Source organism: Acinonyx jubatus, chromosome C1, assembly GCF_027475565.1.
Source record: "Acinonyx jubatus isolate Ajub_Pintada_27869175 chromosome C1, VMU_Ajub_asm_v1.0, whole genome shotgun sequence".
Taxonomy (NCBI): domain Eukaryota; kingdom Metazoa; phylum Chordata; class Mammalia; order Carnivora; family Felidae; genus Acinonyx; species Acinonyx jubatus.
The window spans coordinates 177,797,879-177,810,136 of NC_069381.1; the positions used below are offsets into that span (position 1 = coordinate 177,797,879).

The 12,258-nt window shown below is 35.5% G+C and overlaps 1 long non-coding RNA gene and 1 pseudogene across 2 annotated transcripts in view; one reads left to right on the forward strand and one right to left on the reverse strand.

Annotated features, from left to right (window-relative positions):
* The window catches only part of LOC128314094 (uncharacterized), a 302,527-nt gene that overhangs the window by 76,087 nt on the left and 214,182 nt on the right, over positions 1-12,258 (reverse strand). The window lies entirely within an intron of this gene.
* Positions 7,058-8,042, forward strand: LOC106979982 (glyceraldehyde-3-phosphate dehydrogenase-like; annotated as a pseudogene).

The following is a 12,258-nucleotide window of genomic DNA, read 5'->3' on the forward strand; positions in this document are numbered from 1 at the left end:
TATATTTGTTGTACTTAATTCTTTTTGTACTTTTTTCATTAATTTGACATCCTAAACTCTGGAAAATTAACTTCAAATACCAGTAATTTAATTCACGCTTTTTGAAATTAAAATTTCTTTTAATTTCACAGATACGATGATGTGTATACACATATAGTCTTCAAAACTAAGAATATGTATTCTGAACCCAAGTGGAATTCTATATGATGTTCCCAGTGATAACCATGTTGGATTTATACAAATCTATGACGGACTTCAGGATTTGGGCTGATATTATTAGAACATTAATGAAAAAAAAACTGTGGAAAATGTATATATGCTAACATCATGAAAAAAGTAAGTTATACCAACACCAATAGTAAGTTATACCAACAAATACTATCCGAAAATAAGTTCATGCAATTCTATCCTGTCAAATTAATATGGATAGGAATTCTCCCAGTTCATGAAATCATATAATAAATTAAAATCCATATATAAATTTAATATATTTATGATTTATCCTCACAACCAAAAGTAGCTTAGTTGCTCTCCCAGTCTGCTAGTTTAATTTTAGTTTTTATTTTGTTGCTGTTTTCCCTTGTATACAATCAACATTTTTAATCCAAATTTGAACCGAATTTGTTCCAAGTTTTTGCTTTATTTTCTCCATCAGACACGAAGTTGTTTATTCAATATAATACTGAAAGTTGCTGGTTTGTTGAGTACACTGGATACTGGCACGTACAACCCTTAGGGTTTGTTTTGATTTCAACACTGGGTCTCTTGGTTGAAAGTCAAATAAAAATAAAATTAGATTTAGTTTTATTGTTGCAAAGTTTTCTCAATCTTCTTTATCCCAGGCCCTATTCTATCTTGTCTTGTGTAGGATTTGTATTAGTTGAGTGCCAGAAGCTAAATTTAAAAAAGAAGTAAAAATTTAATTGCTTTATTGTGTCTATCTGTTTCAATTATCTTGAATCTCTACTGCATGTTGTTAGTTGAAGGAAAGTGCTATCATTTTTTGTTGTTTTTTTTCTCACCTCTATACCTCACATGAGCATTGAGATTGAAATAAACACCAACCAAAAAGAGCAGTTAATATAAATGCTGAAACTCACAGTGTGCTCTGCCTTATTCAAGAAAATTGCTAATGCATGGCATTGATACATTGGGACAGAAATAGTGAGAGTGCAGAGGAACACAAAACACTGGAATAAAAAGACAGAAAAGAAAAAAAAAAAGAAGAATGTTAAAGCAATAGGTATGGTGCCTGATAGATCTCACTGAAATTAGCAAGGTTAAATAAAGTGATGCCACTGAGAAATTGATCAATGTAGGATATCATATCCTTTAGAAAATATGCCATTAAACATCTCACATAAGCCACTGGGTCATCATATGTTTTATTGCCAAACATAGCCCTTTGTATTATACTAATGGCCTCATTTAGGGGACCAAAAAAAGAAAGTACTTTTTAAGTCCAGAAAAAATTGACATCCATTTTTCTCAATAATTTAATTGGTAAGATTTTACTTTTATTTTTCCAGTAAATAAAATGTCAGAAAATGTCTCCATTTTATTTTCCTTCATAGAATGAAATAAAATATGCCCCTTCAGAGTTTGACAAAAATGAACTCTGGGCTTTTTGTTCAATGGGGAAGATTGAGACAGTTTGAAACTATAATGTAAAACTATCGACCATGAAAATATATTTGTTACAGAAAATGTTTTTATTCTACCAACATTCAGCACTCACTTCTCTCCATGTGGGGGAAACAGGCTATTGTTGTACTGTGAGAATGGCACAAACATCACAAGTTAACTCCCAGTGATTGACAACCTTGTAGAATTCCCTCGTTTTGAGTGTGGGTGGTTCTAATGACTTGCCTCAAGCCAAACAGAACATGGCAAAAGTGCAGAGATGTCACTGCTCTGATTAGGTTACATTATATGGTGAAGATGATAGTATGAGATTCATATACATGTGTCGTGTGTGTGTGTGTGTGTGTGTGTGTGTGTGTGTCCACTGGAGACACTCTTCTGCTTTCTGTTTGAAAAAACCAAACTGCCATACTGTATGCTGCCTGGAGGAGATAGCAGTGTGCGTGGCAGGGGAATAACCGTACAATGCATCTAGGGGCTCAGAGTGGCCTCTAGCCAATAGATGGTAAGAAGACAGACTTTTGGACATACAACTACAAGGAAACGAGTTCTGCCAATGGAATGAACTTGCAAGTGAATTTCTCCCCTGTACAGCCTCCAAATGCGAACACAAGCTGATCAATACGATGATTTCAGCCTTGTGAGACCAAGAACTCAAGACTTAATTAAATCTTGATTGGAATTCTGACCACAGGAAATGTAGGATAATGTGTTGTTTTAGGCTGCTAAATGTGTGGTAAATCTGTTATATAGCAATGAAAAAATGAATTCAGAGGACGTTAGTAAACTACATGTTCTTTTAAATAATCATACACTAAATACTGTTTATATGCTGAAGTGTTTTTTGTGAATCTTTTATCACTTGAGAAGCTATATATACTCACTTTATTGTAAACCGAGAATGATTAATAAAATCTGATGTATTTCCTATAGTTCTCATTAATTAGTGAGTTTCCTATGATGTCCTTTACACAGCATTGATTTTTAGTTCTCTCAAAAATCATTATTCTTTTTTTCTTTATAAAAATCTTGATAATGTGGTTTGCTGGGATTGTACTATGATGATACATGGCTAATTGACCTAAGAAAAATGTAATCCTGATAAAGAATACATGTTATCACTATCTACAAAGTTTCAGTGGAAACAAAGTTTCTTGTTGTCTGGCTCTGATTGTAGAACCCTACACAGAGAATCCTAAGTGGGCTGGGATATTTTAAGGATGGAAGCTCTTTTTTAAGTAAAACTATGAATCATATTCCATAAGTAATATTACTTTAAAAATGTATATTGTGATTATAATGGACCATTTTTCAACGGCTACATTTTAAAATCATGTTGGGTAGTTTAAGTGGGGGATTTGCAAGATAGGAGTGTGCATGTCTCTTTCACTTAGGTTTTTTTTTTTTTTTTTTTTTTACTGCTTTGTTGATGACATACCATCCTCTTATTTTTAAGTTTGGATTTAAATTCCAGATAGTTAACATGCAGTGTTATATTAGTTTCAAGTGTACAATATAGTCAACACTTCCATACATCACCCTGTGCTCATCATAACAAGTGTACTTCTTAAACCCCATCATTTAACCTATCTCCCAATCTCTCTCCCCTCTGATTAACCGCCTCTTACTCTTAAGAATAATTTATGCCTCTCCAACTTGTTGAGGAGCTGTACATCCTAATTTACTATTAAGCAGAAAACATAAGGTGGTAAAAAAAATATGCTTTCTTATTGAGAAGGGATGTGAACTAGTATTATTTTCATTTTTGAGAACTGTCACTTCACTTGAAATCTACTAAACTATTAAAGCTCCATTAAATTACACAAACACTTATTGATTTCCTTATGTTAGGCATTCTACTAAATGCTAGTGATGTACTGATGAGGGTAATATGTCCTCTGTCCACAACCAGCTATAGTCCCACCAGGGACACCCACATGCCTTACTATAACACATAACTAAATGAGGAATAGAAACAGATAGGTCAATAAAACAGTTATTTGAGTATAAAAGGATTATTTTTGATGGAAACTATGAAATACAAGCTACTTTTGAGTTTCATCTTAGAGTATCAGTAGCCATTTGACACAGAGAGAAGGAAAGGACATGCAGATGGGAAATTAACAACCAAATGAGCACATGTTATCAGCAGGTCTAGTGAACTGGCAGCATGGCAGCAAATAGATCAGGGAATTTAGGTTACAGAGTTTGGAAACATTTAAAGGCTACACACCCTAATATCTGTTAACGAGCATCTATGCAATAGAACAAAATAATTCTGGTGTATTGGAGCCAGCTCTAGCTGGCTAGCACAGGATTAAAAGGGGAAACTGGGTACATATTTTTCCAATTCCAAATTCAGTGACATGACTTTGGGACCTTGAGATTGGCCATGGTGGGAGTGTTTATCTATCCTGTGGAAATCAGCAAATGCTACAAATCAGGCAGAACTTTATTAGAAACACATTTGTTAAACATTTCCCAGCATGCCATGGTACACACACACACACACACACACACACACACACACACACTTATTCACTAACTCAAATATTCAAGGAGTGTTTACAGTATCTTCTGTGTGTCAGCATCTTAAGGATAAAGTTTGAGAAAAAATAAAATGCTTCTGTCCTAGTGCAATCATAAACAAATATTTTAACTAAAATTGTTATAGGTGTTAATAAGTGAGATGAGATGAAAAAACAAAACTATGTAATGGATGAACTAGAACAACCAGGTTTCAGTGAAGGAGTTCTACCTTAGACAGGCCTATATGAGAAGGCCTCTTTAAATTGGTGGTACTTTAGCTGAGGCCTAAATGTTGAGAAGGTAAATAGCATGTGAAGATTTGGCAACAATGTATTTCAAGCAGAGGAGGCAGTTCAAGTTCAAAATAGTAGAAGGAAGCATTTTTACCCCTAGGTGAATGTGGCTAAAATGCAATGAATAATGGTAAGAACAACAGAGACTGAGGACTGAGGATAGAAAGGTAATCAGTGATCACTTCAAATCTGGTCTTGTAAGCCAAGCATCTAGGCAGAAATAAATTAGATGTATACTAATGCATGTGTTCATTAATTTATTTGGCATATATTAGACAGTAGCTACCATGCCAGGTTATTAAGAAAAAGGAATAATATATAGTCTCTTCCTTAAAGAATCCACAGCCTTTTGCGAGGGCATGATGAAGGATCAGGATCTCTGCATGTCACAAACTGTATGGGAGGCTCAGGTTCCCCATCTTCACATTCTATCATCCCTTCCTTCCATGTCTAATTTAGGAAGTTCACTGGGGTATCTCTATCTACATGTTTAAATTCTATAAGAGATGCTAGTAAAATAAAATTAAAATTATATTAATATTTTGACTAGGTGTACTCAAATTTTAACACAGAAAATTTAACCTAAGGAGTCTCTGAGAGAATGTATATATTCAGTATGATGGCTGGCAAAATAAAGGAAAAAAAATCTTATTAGTAAATTAGGTTTTACTCTAGTCTATGTGTAGAATTATAGCAAAGGACTTCCTTTTTTCCTATGTAGGTAATGCTCTAAATTTGAATCAAAGCTGTCAAAAACATACGTGTATTACCAAGGTAGAGTCAAGGTTTTGGTTTTTATCATTTTATCTGCTTTGAGAAACAGTCTATACTTAAAAAAAAAGAGAGAGAGAGAGGAAGTAAGGGAGAGACATCCTGTAATCAAGAAATAATGTTTTCTAGATTGTGTAGAGCTACCTGGCCAGGAAGACTAAAACAAAGCCTAGTCTTAAATATGCAGTAAAAAAAAGACAGAGAAGAAATTAAAAAGATGGATTCCTTAGCTCTCCCATAAGAGAAATTTTCAGTTATGGCTATCTAGGCTTCTGGGAGAAAAAGGACCTAACACATAAGAACAGGGGAAAACAGTCAGTGGCTCATCCCTCAACTCCGAGAAAGCAAGCAACACTTCCTTCCCTTCTATCTTGAAGCAACACCACTTACCAAAAAGTGGTGATAGGGTATGTGGGGAGAGGGTAAGGGAATATGGGGGAAAAAAAGAGAAAGAATAGTAACAAAGACTACCATCATTTATCCACACTATGTAAAAGCTCTGTCCACTAAATATGGCAAATAAAACGTCCTTAAACTTAGTAAACCCAAAGAAATATCTCCTTCTTAGATATAGAGGAAAGTCAAGGGAACAGTCTTGAGTGACACCAAGAGTTAAATAAAAAAAAAATAGGGTATTAGCAGCATGGATATAAAGGTACGTACAAGTAGTGAGAATAAATCTACTAGTATAGAGGAAAATAAGGAGATAAGCAAAAGTGTTCCAAAAGAATTGTGTACTTGTATTTGATAATATACTCACGTAAGTTTGAGTTTTGTTAAGTGGGCATTGGAAGAAGAAAATAATTTAAGAGGTGAATGCTCAGACAGATTGTAGTTCTAGGATTCAAACTATCATTTTACTGATCATAACTTTACTATGTAGAGCTGAGAAATGTATTTAGAGCAGCTCTTTATTCCTTGATAATTTGTTTGGAGCCAATGTTCTATTTACTACTGCTGAGAACTGCTATCTAGAGGCACTGCATGCCTAGATCATAAGGCAAATACAAATAGAAGCAAAATTTGGTGTTTTTTCCCACTTGAATGTAAGCTCCATGTTTTGTTACTGTTTTTCTCTCATATATTCTACAAGGAGGGAGAGAAGACATTAAATGGCATTCAATCAAAAAAAGAAAAAAAAAGAGGCCTGATGATGTTTGGAAAAAATGCTAAGACTAAGACTAAGTAGTATAACTAACATATATGATACAGGGGAGAAAAAGCAAGTTTCTTAATGCATTGAATTATATTCTATTTGTTAATGAAACACTCTTACACACGGTGCTATAGTACATTCTGTACACAAAGTTAGTTCTTACCATCAATATATATGTGTGTGTGTGTGTATACATAGGGATGTATATAAGCATATATTTATAGATAAGTATGTATACACATATACATAAAATAAATATACATACATGTATATATGTATATACTAAATTTAAATTAAAAAATGATCAAATGTATGAAACCGGATAGAAGATTTCAATGAGATAAAAAATGTTTTTCTTTTTTATTTGGTTTGTTATATAGATTCTAAATGTGTCCGGATATTTTCGGGTCCTAATTCTATTCCATGGGATGGTACTATGAAGGAAAGATTTCTATTGGTTTCATCGGAATGATAGTTCATTCTTATGTAATACTTGTAACTGTGAACCGAATATATACCAAGTGCTTTGCTAAAATATTAAAATAAATAAATGAGAAAAAATGTCAGTCAGTTCAATATGGATCTAAAAACAAATGGTTGAACTCCTCCCCATGCAACAGACAGTCGCCTCTTCTGGTGCAGTACCAGCACGTCCCCAGATACAATGGTGAAGGTTGGAGTAAACTGATTTGGCCAGATTTCGTCATCAGGGCTGCTTTCAACTCTGGAAAAGTGTATATTACAGCCATCGATGACCCCTTTGTTGACCTCAAATACATGGTCTACATGTTCCAGTAGGATCCCATCCATGGCATATTCAAAAGCACAGTCAAGGCTGAGAAAGGGAAATTTGTCATCAATGGAAAGCCCATCTCTATCTTCCATAAGCAAGATCCCACTAGCATCAAATGGGGTGCTCCTGGTGCTGAGTATGTTGTGGAGTTCACTGGGGTCTTTACCACCATGAAGAAGGCTGGGACTCACTTGAAGGATGGAGCCAAGAGGGCCATTATCTCTGACCCTTCTGTTGATGTCCCCATGTTTGTGATGGTATGAACCATGAGAAATATGACAATTCCCTCAAGATTGTCAGCAATGCCTCCTGTACCACCACCTGCTTGGTCCCTGTGGCCAACACCATCGGTAACAACTTTGGTATCATGGAGGGAATCATGACCATAATCCATGCCATCATTGTCACCCAGAGGACTGTGGACAGCCTTTTTTGGAAGCTGTGGCATGATGGTCAAGGGGCTTCCCAGAACATCATCCCTGCTTCTAGCGGCGTCACCAAGGCAAGTTCATCCCTGAGCTGAATGGGAAGCTCCCTGGCATGGCCTTCCATGTTCCCACTCCTACTATGTCAGCCATGGATCTGACTAGCCACCTGGAGAGAGCCACTAAATACGATGACATTAAGAAGGTGATGAAGCAGACATCGGAGGGCCCCTCAAGGACAACCTTGGCTACACTAAGGACTGGGATGTCTCCTGTGACTTTAATAGTGACACCCACTCTTCTACCTTTGATACCAGGGTTGTCATTGTTCTCATTGACTACTGGGTCAAGCTGACTTCCTGGTAGGACAATGAATTTGTCTACAGCAACTGGGTGTGGACCTTATGGTTTATATGGCCTCCAAGGAGTAACAGCCCCCTGGACCACCAGCCCCAGCAAGAGCAATAGGAAGAGAGAGGCCCTCAGCTGCTGAGGAATCCTTGCCCCACCTCATCCCCAACACAATGAGAGTCTCTCAACCTCTGGGATGAACATAGTTTTCATCCCAGACACCCTGAAGAAGGGGAGGGCCTTGGGGAGCACTACCTTGTCATGTATCCAGACAAAAAGAATTTTAAATACAAAAATAAAACAAATGGTTGAACTATGAAGTGCTAAAGTTTATTAGATAAAGTTACGAATAAGGTTCTACGGGATTGCAAGTGGACATTTAGAAAGCAGAAACTGATTTTGTGAAATAATTACAAGAAAATTTATACCTCAAAATATACAGCTTAAAACTAAAAAAAAAAAAAAATGAAATAGAAGAAACCAAAACAAAAGGTGCCTCAGAAGTAAAGGAACCCTTCAAAAAAGCCAAAAGGAAAAAAAAAAGAAAGAAAGAAACGTTAAGAAACATAAACACAAATCGTGATATAGAGACTATCTTGAGTGTTCTGAAAATTTATGTAAATTCAAGCTGCAATTAATGTCATCTTGGATAACTGATGCAAAGCCTTGGGCGTGTGCTGAGAAAATGGTCAGATGAGAGATATCTGCATAAGCCCATGTCCCCAAAATGACAACACACTCAGTGAACAAACAATCTATAAAAGTCAACCCCACAAAAGTAGGCAATAAAGAAATGCATTTGCTCACACCTTGTTTCTGAGTAAAGGAGGAAAATGTCTCCACTGAGAGACTCAACCAACCCTTACACAAACTCATGGCCTGAATCCACACTACCTGCATGGCACAAAATCCTTCAGGACCAGATAAACCTGTTTTTGGAATGTTTTTGGTAGTATATTTAACATAGAGAATCAGTAATACAAGAGATAACTAGAATAAATATGTCTAAGAAATTCCTTTGTAAAGTAGTCTCCTACAAAATGTTCTTCATTCTTGCCTAAAGGGCATACAATTTTTAAGAAGTTAGGTTATTTCCTTGAAGGGGGATAGGAGGTTCCTAACACATCTATTGGCTTCTACTGTGCTTTACTCACTGAGTTGAGACTGCCCTTAGCAATTATTTGACAGTATGAGATGTAGACCAAGTAAATGAGAATCATCCAGGATAATTTTTAAATTACACACTTCTGTGCCCTCCTCCAGACCTGGGGATGTATATTCTTAATATTAAAGTTTGATAAATTGGACTGTGCTGTGGGGCTGCCCTTAAGCAAGCTTTGGAAAAGCCAATAAATGTTATTTTTATCATAAGCAACAGATACATATATATATATATATATATGTATATATATATATCATATATATATCTCAAATATATATATACATATCGAGTATGTATGTGTGTATGTGTGTGTGTATATGTGTGTGGTGTGTGTGTGTGTCTATATATATATATATATATATATACACACATATATATATTCTTGGAGAAGGAAATTTAAATTGTTATTAAAAACTGCCCCTCATTTTATGATGGGGACAATCACAATTATTTAGAAGTTGCCTCTAAGCAGAATGTCATAAAAGAAAGAGTTGCTGGCTCCTATCGAACTTCACCCTTGGAGAAAGCATGGAAGGAGGAGGAGGGTAACAGACTTCAGAGCCAAAAAACAAACTATAAAATATACACAGCCAACGACAATACTGCAACCTTGGGAAACCTTCTAGAAGACAGAATCTTGCAAGATCTCTGTGTATATGTGGGGTGTGGGGCAGGTAAATTACAACCTAGGGAAGCAGAGGACCAGGCATCATGAATATAGAAATGGTAAGACAGCTTTCCAGCTGTGCTCCTCCCTCTCACTCCTGCCCTCGGGGCATGATTACCTGGTCCAGTTACAAATGGAGTAAGTAAGAGTAATTCCAGCCACAGCCTCTGAAGGCATTCGAACACTGGGAAGTTGGGATGAAGCTGGGTTGAGAAGCATTGTAACCAAGTGCAGTTCATCTTCTCAGACCCTGATATTTCCCTTTCTTCCCCCAAAGTATAGAGTAACTCAACAGGAGGAGATAATTTGTGGAAAAAAAACAATGCTTAGGGGAAGTAATGGGAGGCTTCCTAAGGTCAGAAGGTTTGAACCCAGATTGCAACATGAAAGTTTACCTGACCTGGAGGGTTTCATCCTCCTTAATTCATCAGGTGGGTCAAAGCCCTCATATCCCAGGCACACCATCTAATAATTTTTCAGGTATGAACAGGAAAATCTATAAAATCTGTGAGGAATTCAAGAGTTATAAAAACAAAACCAAACCTAAAAGACGTAAATCAGAGAAAACAGAAGAAATAAATGACCCAGAACAAGAACTCAAAGTGTGCATAACAAAGAGCTTAGAGTGTATGTATGTGTGTGTGTGTGTACATATATATATAAGCATATAGAGAGAGCATATATATAATCTATATATGATATGTATATTATATATTAGACAGAGAGCATATATTATATATGTAATTTAAAATATATATTATATTAGAGAACAAATATTTTATATATAATATATTTATATTTATATAATATATTATATATTTATATATTATATAGATTTATATATATTATATATTTACATAATATACATTTATGTATATATTAGCCAACTCAAAGATTGGTAAATGCTCTATTTCAAAACTCATCTAAAATTCATAAAGATATGGAAAGCATAAAGCAAAATGTAAGATCTATGGGAGTTCTAGGTGGACAGGAAAAAATTAAATAAGAAGGAGAAACACTTGAAGAAATAATGACTGGCTGTCACTTAGAATTAAAGAAAGATACAAATTATCAGACTGATCAGTTGCAGAGAGCCAAGAAGAGATAAATGAGAAAAAAACAAAACTTCACAATTAGGTATGATATTAGAAATTTAAAATGTAGAAACAAAAATGTCAAATGTAGAACAAAAGACCAGGTCAAACACAAAGAACAAACCTCAGATACTTTAAAAAATACTTTAAACTTAGGTAAAACATTATCTATACTATGAAATCTTTTAAAATTTATAATAGATTCTATTTGCTTTCTTGAACTCTTGTCAAGGAATTTTTTTAAGGAGGGAAATCCAAAAGGAATCAATGAAATTTTCAGTGGGATGTTTGTAAATCAATGGAAATTGATCAAATGGAAAGTCAAGTGAATAAAGAAAGTATATTCTCTACATGGATGTTGGTTGAATTAATAGAAATTCCTTTCTATTCTTTGCCCCTTCCTGTAGTAATGCCCTTTTCAGTGTGACTTTGCAACTTCATCCAGCAAGCCTTTCCCCACCTCTGAGCTGGGCCAGCTTTATGATTTGCTTTAGCCAACAGCATGCTGGAGAGGTGGCAGTGCCCTCCTTCTGGGTCTGGACTTACCACGCACCCTGCTTGCTCTCCTAGAACCCACACATGAGACCACTAGAAGATAAAGGTAATGTGACCTGACCTTGAATGATTCATTGGTTGTCAGCTGGCCTAAGATTTCCTTAGCATATCCCATTGCTTTCACAAATGGATGGCTCCAATTCCTTGAAGAATCCAAGACAGACTCATCTGCCATAGTTTATTCTCAACCACTCTTCCGGCTGAAGTTTTATACAGAATATTGCAGACTCTTAGAACTAAAAGGAAACTTAAAGGTCATACACCTGTCTAAACTTTCAGATGCTCCTCTTAATCCAGGGAATATATTAGTCTGCCTGAGATAGATCACAATGTTTTCCAGGTCAGTCCTTGATTCCTGTTCAGAACTCTTTACTTCCATCCAATCTGGCCTTTATTTGGAAGCAATACATACAGGCTTTTTTCTTTAATACTCTGGTTTACTTTTTAAAAAATGTAATATATATCAAATCCCTTGAGTGCTTTTAAACAGTGTTTGTGGGGAAATGATCAGAGACCTACTGACAAGACAAAACGACTATCTTTTAAAGTTGCTTTAGGGACATAATAGATAATCAGTTGAAAAATGTCCACTGTTTCATAATGTGATGTTAGGATGAATATGTACAAGAACAGAAAGGTAGTATAAATTTCCTCAGGCAACAAAAATAAAAGATAGTTGTTGGCTTACAAACACAAACTCCAGGAAGAATGAGGATGAAACCAGCAAACCAGCAGTATGCCACTTTTTAAATAACAGACTCACTGTTTCCTTTAGTAACAACAACAACAACAAACACAACAACAACAACAACAACAAC